The sequence below is a fragment of the Trachymyrmex septentrionalis genome, unplaced genomic scaffold (genome assembly GCF_001594115.1).
Source record: "Trachymyrmex septentrionalis isolate Tsep2-gDNA-1 unplaced genomic scaffold, Tsep1.0 scaffold13, whole genome shotgun sequence".
Taxonomy (NCBI): domain Eukaryota; kingdom Metazoa; phylum Arthropoda; class Insecta; order Hymenoptera; family Formicidae; genus Trachymyrmex; species Trachymyrmex septentrionalis.
Window position 1 is genome coordinate 4701149 of NW_017304438.1, and position 7887 is coordinate 4709035.

The window sequence follows — 7887 nt, forward strand, 5'->3', positions numbered from 1 at the left end:
CTGATTAAATGTAGATTAATATGTTCATATATCACTACAAACAACGGCAAGAATCAAGCATTTGGAATTTGTGGAAAACGTTATGTTTGTCAGCTGCCAGTGCAATCTGTGTTGCATTCTCGACGCCCCCGCGTTGCATTGTTGCTTTTCATGGAAACATTGTGCACCACAGCATTGTATCGGGTCATGTGGTCCCTTCAATCGCGAGAAACGATTTATCTGAAACGACCGGATTTTGCATTAATGCATCTCGTTCATGCTATTCTGTGCACGGAACGCGTGCCAGTTGAACTTGGGGGATTAAATTTACGTTCAGAGGGTGAATTTATTTTAAAAGGAAGAATCGCGACGTGTGCTCGTATTTTTCACGAGAATAGACTATTGTTCATGACGCTATTTTCAACATCTGGAATGATACATGATCATCTGATATTTTACTTACTTATTGCTTCTAAAGGGTGGGCCATCTATTGGTACGTTTTTGAATTTCGTATATTCGTATAATAAAAAAATTAATAAAAAATATCAATGTATGCTCATTTGATCGCATTTTTAAAAACGTACCAATAGATGGCCCACCCTGTAAAAATAACGCACAACAATCTTGTGTTAATGTATAAAATACTTAGATATTGTATAGATTATTATGAAGATGTTACAACGTTCTCATCGTCATCATGACGATGACTAATCGGTACTCGTTAACGATCCGCTATCTTGTCAACGCGTATTTGTAAATTTTGTTTGAGTGCTAGCTATGCCAAGACCGAATTTAAGAATCGGTATCGGGCATTAACAGATAACTGAGTCACCATCAATCGCTTTAACGGTAATTTCCATGCCGAGACATCGATAGTGTAATTTCAATCAATGTCGCGTCAATTATTCGTTTATGATATAAATCCCTCCTTCTTCACCTCGTCTTTGGACGTTATTAATTAGGTGCAAAGTTACACACGCGGGCTTATTAATAACCGCGGTGCACGCGCCGCACGTTTCTGCTTTCAATTCAGAATTACCGGTTCCTGATAAACGTGCGATTTACGGCTGTACACGTGTCGTTTGTAACGTATCTCTTTCGCTCGTCAACAATCGCAACGTACAGATAAAATCTTGAGTCGCACCGGTATCGCGAGATAATAATACATGTAATTAATAGTTGCTGATTGGTAATAGACGCATGCTGTGTTCCATAAAAGTGGTTTCGCTAAAAACTGACTCTAGTTTTCGTCAAAGAATCTATAAGGATCGGTAAGAAACACATGTTTTGAACCATTAATTTATGTTATTATTGCTTACATTTTTATAACGATATTGTCGTTACAGTGTAGTTACTTGTCAATAAAATTCATTAGGAATTGCGTTAATAATACAGGTAATCACGATAAGAAGGAAAAAAAATATTAATCAAGGTGAATAGGCGTTAGATTCTGTCGAGAGAACATAATATAATTTTTACACAGCTCTTTCTCTATTAACTGCGATATGTGACGCGATAAATTGAAAATTAATAACGTTGAAGATGTTGTTAATGTACGTTGATTAGCTGCGATAAGCATTAGATCAGAGGGATAAGCAGAAAAATTACAAACCAATTGATACTATTGATAAAAATGCGTATCGCTTTAGCCGGCCCGGTGTTGTTAATCTATGGCAATTACGTGACGTCTATATATTCCTCGTATTGAAGCACCTGATATCGAGGTTATCCATATGATAAGTTCTTCCTCTACATAGTTGCACTAAAATTAAATAAAAGTGCAATGGTAAATACAGTGCTGCGTATGTGGGATGGAAAAAAGACTGTTATCGTATCAGTCGATAACGTCTTAGCTCTAATACTTGTTTGAATAAATATTCCACGTAGCCGCGTGATTGCATGGTTATTTTCGGCATACGTTGAAATCATGACGTAAAAATCTCGCTTACTAAGTTATAAATTGATCAACATATTTTTATCTTCGCCAGTCGATCGACAAATATTCGTCTCGTGTAAAGAGAACAATCATTAAGTAAAATATTGATTGTAATTATCAATTATTATTGATTATTGCCAAGGGACATTTAAGAATCGATTAATTGTGTTGAATAAAAATAAGTTTAATTAACCTGAAATGAATATAATAATCAGACTTTGTTAAAATACGTATGATCATAATTTTGATTAAAATAATTATTTATTATTTTATAATTAATTTATGTTGTATTAGATAATCAATAAACCCTAAATTTAAGGTTAAATTTGGTTAAAATAATTAAATAAATTTAATTGCATGAATTCTAATAAAATAACAAAATTTTTGATTAAAATATCACATTATTTAATTTTCGTTTTAATTGTGATAATCAGAAATTCTATTTATAATAGTTCTATCAATACTTCTTTAACCATATGTATCACTTTAATTCAACAGCTTTCTTTCTTATAATTACTTTAAACTTAGTTATTATATATGCATTTACCAAACTTATCTAAATGTTTTGATTTTGTGGACGCAAATATTGATTATAATAATTAAAAATTCTGTTTATCTCTATCAAAATTTGCTTAACCAAACATAACTTAGTAATACAATCACGATTGTTTTTTTTTTCGGTTCGTGGTATAGCTGTTTTGGTAATACTTAAGAATTTATATCCATAGTAAGAGAGGATTATTGAAAAAATTAATATTTAATGTTTCTAAGAATTATAAATTATTTTGATTATATCTATTTCCATTTAATACTATTCATAATCAACGATGATGATTCCGCATCTCGTCCCTGATGAAAGTGCGCGCAGAATATGGGCAGTCCCAGGTACACGTTTCACAGGGCTCAAAGGACCTGTTCCCTGCTAGTCCGGGTGTATTACGATGTAACCTGATACACGTTTGATTCTATGTTATTTACGAGCAGGTGTATCGGCGCAACAATGTTTATCGGCGTAATTAGATTCTATACCTACGTAATCTTTATCACACGTCGATGAGTTGTGGCCCAGCGAAAATCATGCTTTCAGAATGCGCATGTACGATGATAATAATTTTCTCGGACACCTCGTCTACATTGATTTCGATTGTCACGCCTTCGTACTGTTTATTGATCAATGAGCGGCAAGATGCATGATTTCCTACAAACCTATTAAACATTTATAATATGAAAAATATTTAATAATAAGCTAATTTTATTTAAACATACATTTTTATCCGGCCAAAAAAATTAAATTATTTTGTATTAAGTTTATATAATTAAAATACTTATATTAACAAAATGTAAATTTCAAAAATATATGTATATTGATCAGATTGAAATAATTTTTATCTCGTTACATAATTTCTTAAAGTTAATATATTTACTTATAATATCACATCAATATAATTAAAATAATTACATTGAATATTTTTAGATATATTTTAATATAATAATAATTAATCATCCGTTTATTTGTGATTAATTTAACTAAAGTTACATTTTGTTTGATGTAGAGCAAATTTGATAACAATTTGACGTTGATAACAATTCGCAATTACCGATTAGAATCTTCATTGAATTTATCTTTTTCATCATGATCATTTTTAACTATCTCCAAGAACCATCCTGTTCCTTCATTAACATTTTCTGTGATTCGTCCAAATGCATTCGAGTGCCGTCGGATCACTCGCGTGCGGAAAATTAGACGGCCTTCCAATTTGTAAGAGTACTCATGAGGTACACGCCGATCCCTCTCGCGCTACTCGCTTCATGATCAGTGATCTTCGAGCTTTGAATGTGTCGATGGAAATTCTGCGAAGTCCATTCTCGTTTTTCTAAAATGAAACCCAAGTCTTCGAGGGATCTCGTTATTTAGATAGTCATTTTCCTCTTGATGTGTTTGAAAGTTTCTTAGCTTCCTAGGCTTACTCATCTTTTGAGATCTTGCAAGAGTCACAAAAATTTATAAATAATAGTAAATAAATTTATAAGATGTAATAAGGTGCCACACACACAGATTTTAAATTTAGATTGTGTTCCAAAATTCGCTGCCAACGCTAAAAATTTATAATTAACGTTATGTGCATTATAAATTTTCAACATTAGCAGTGAATTTTGAAACACAGTTTTAAGCACATAGAGAAGCACGTAGAGAAAAATGTAAGACAGTAATATGTAAGCAGTAAGAGTATCGGTCAATCACAGTACACCGTTATCATCAAAGGAGCAATGGCAATTTAATGCCATGTGTGTTAAATAACATTTTAGTATTTTTAATTTCCATGTGAATGTAAATCAATCCATTATTATAGTTGAAATGCTTAATTTCAAAGTCAATAACATTCATATTAACGGATGCAGTTAATAAATAAATAGTAACTTTGGATCATTTAACACATCTCTTTAGTTAAATTTTTAACCTCGTTGTTTTAGTTAAAAGAAACGCTATATTGAGTAGGACGAGTAGGTGACGAAGATATAAAAATGATTAAAAATCACCCAAATTGGATACAGTTTGACATTATGAATTTATAACAGTGTGGAAACAGTAGCAAATTTAAAATCTTGATTTGCTTACCGCTTACGTCTTATTACTTACGTTTTTTTGTATGCTACTGAATAGCACTTATTTTTCAATTATGTTCATTCCTTACAACGTTTATTTTAAAAGACAACAGCTGTTCGCTCATGCGAACGTCAATATATCGACAAATGACATTTGACTATTCGCGTTGATACGTATGTCTGCTGCGACAGTTGAGTAGCTCAAGATTATTTAATCGGTCGGGATTATTAATCAAATCGTTAGCAAGATTCGCTAATTAATTATTCTATTATACGTTGAGTCGTAGCGTCCAATTAGAGAAAAGCACTTAATCGAATGCGCTTCTTATTCTTATTCTGTTTTATGCCGGTACCCGTGCATGTCATTAACTTGTATGATTTGCTGCATAAAGTCGTATCGATAAAAAAAAATGTATATCGATATGATCGATGCACCGATGGAGCGCCTAGCATATATCAGCTAGCATTTCGTTGGGATCCGTTCGACGTCGGCAATCGATGACGGATAAAATCGCATTTATTGACTCGCGCCAGATTAATCGCGACCGAATAATATATTTATCTTTACTGCCCGGCCCGAGTCTCTACTCGGTCGTACGTCTTTTATCGATCACCGATCTCTCGCTCGCGTCACTCGAGAAACGAAGGCTTGGCTCGAAGATAAAAAGCCGACGTGTTAAAGAGGCGGCCGGAAGCGCGTACCTTGCACGGCTAATACGCACAATGACTATGAATACATAAAGACACGTTATCAAATGGGATTTGTTTAGTGGATAACGCAGTCAAGGCAAAAGCTGCGTGTATCATAAAAAAAAAGTTAGTACTTAACAGTGGAGACACCTTAAAAAATTTGTGTTTTATTATTTCTATAATTTTTCCAGAAAATTACATAAAGAAAAGACTATTCTTGAAATCAATCATAATATGCTCATATATAAGCAAAAATATTCTAATCTTGTTTAACAAATCTTAATTTTCGAATTTGTATTATCTGTGTGATGCAAGATTTTTTATTAAGCAAATTTTGAATTGAGTGTAATACTTGCATCAACACAAATTCGATCGAGTCAAGACTAAAATCTTTGAAGCAAGATTACAATAATAATATTTTGCTTATAAATGAATATATTATGATTGATTTAAGAATAGTCCTTTTTTTTCCATGTAATATTAATTAAAGTTGTATATTAATGCAAGCAAATGATAATGTAGACAATCTTTTATATCTATTAATTTTTTTGTATTTATTATGAATGCCTAGTGATTATTTGTATTTGTATGTTTTTCTTAAGGAAATTATGACGATTACGTCTTATATTAGAATTTTTTGTAGATATCATTATAAAATCTTGCTACGTTATGGATATAATTAGTCACTTTGAATATGCAAATAGTTACACGGTTATAACATTTATCGTACTTTTTAATCGTAAACCGGAATTCTAGGAAACATGAAGTAATGGCGGATATGACTGATCGTACCGAAAAATCTTGACATCGTACGCTGAAGCATGCTTTGCTTACAACAGAAAGCTTTTGTCGCAATAGGTATTCTGAGAATTTGTATATGATGAATTTAATTAATCTATAATTGGCATTCTGTCATGCGCGAGTTTCACAATAATCAATTCTAAATAATTGTAAAGAAAAGAAAAGAAGAAAGAACGTGCATATACTAGCGATGTCCTATATATGTCTCTCATAGTTTATTGGAATCGCCTCAATTATACACAAGATTTCTAGAATTTCTAGGATTCTTTATAGAAGAACTCGGACTCTATCAATTAAATTGAAATTTTGAAAAAGGGTGCTAAGTTCATAGATGCCATTAGCGATTTCAGAATTATCATCGTTCCCTCGTGAAGATTGTCTAGAATAATCATTGACGTGCGTGCACATGACTGCTATGGTCGAATATGTGATGATACGATTATATGATTTTAATGAAAAATCCGCTGTTCCTAGAAGAAGCCGGAAGCGCCCGAACCGTTTGCGTTGCGTCATCGGCAGCACGGCATGATGCCTCCTTATTTGCATTGTCCGTCGGGTTTCCGATTATACCCTGTACGACCCTCGAATTAAGGCCCCGGTCGTAATCTGCCCGAAACGCTTCAGGCTAATACACCAAATCCCGATTATTACGTTGAGACATACAGTGTGCCTTCCAAAGACGATCGTCGACACGTGACTTGCTGGAGATATCCCGTCACTTGAATGGACCATTGGAAAAGTACTGCCGGTTTTTAACATACAAACTTTACGTACGCTACTTGCGTTTGTATCTTCCGATAAACTTGATGAATTGACCGCAAATTTCAATAACATCCGTTAATGTGAATAATAAATTTTTTTTTAATATCAAAGAAAAGTCTTCGATACGAGAAACAGAATTTAAAAAAGACACACGAGAGAGTTCTTTTTTTATTGAAACTAAAATTATTTGGCGCGTATGAACTTGGCAATTATTTCGAAATAAATTACTTATTAATTATTTGAATTTAAAATAATAAATTGATTAAAATCGCGACGAACTTGATGTATTTCTAACAATGACGGTTTGGACGCGTAACACGATCGTTGCTCCAAAAATCTGACCTTGAGAGGCACACGAACTCGTCGCATGGAAAAGCTTGACAATGCATACGTGACTCATACGAGTCGAATGGGTGATGATGGGCATAGAGGGAGGTCAGTTCGCGGGAATGGGAAATAGCAGTGCGGGGATTCTTAGTAGGTAGGCAGAGGTAGTAAGGAAGGTATCTATAGGAAGAGCCCAGGTAAAGTCAATGGATAAATCTCACCTTGGATAGGTCAGGTTGGGTCGGGAGTTGAGATTCTGTCGAGAAGGACCTGTGCAAGGGTCACGTGGCTACTCTCTCTCTTTCTTCGCTTTGCGTCTCCTTTCTCCCTTTCTCTTTCATCGTCGTTTAGCGCTCCTTTTCTAGGATACGCGAAACCTGTAGGCTTTCTAACCCTTGCTGAAGATGCATTTCGGCCCTAGCGCGACACGCGTGCGGTGTGATACGTGCACGTGTGCGGGACAGCCGGGTGTGTTCATGTACACGCGACGACAAATCACTCGTGCGACGTGACACGCGCCAGACTTTCTCGCCTTATTTTAGGCCTAGGAATATCGAGATTTTTTTCTGCGTATGTAAGATATCTTAAATCTACATCTCCAATTTTTATTTATGAACTCTTTCTTCATCCAAAATGTTGGGGAAAAAAACCGAAGTTTTCAAGATAAATCTTATTTTCAATTTGAAGTGATACCAGTAAGTAATATTTTATTCAAAGTAATGCGAGTACAAATAATAAGGCATCTTGAGATTTAACTATCAAGAGCTTTATTAAAGATTAGTAGAGT

General features: G+C 34.0%; 1 protein-coding gene across 2 annotated transcripts in view; it reads left to right on the top strand.

Annotated features, from left to right (window-relative positions):
* LOC108756694 (POU domain protein 2-like) overlaps window positions 1-7887 on the top strand; it is a 141838-nt gene that overhangs the window by 1518 nt on the left and 132433 nt on the right. The gene's annotated exons all lie outside the window — the stretch shown is intronic.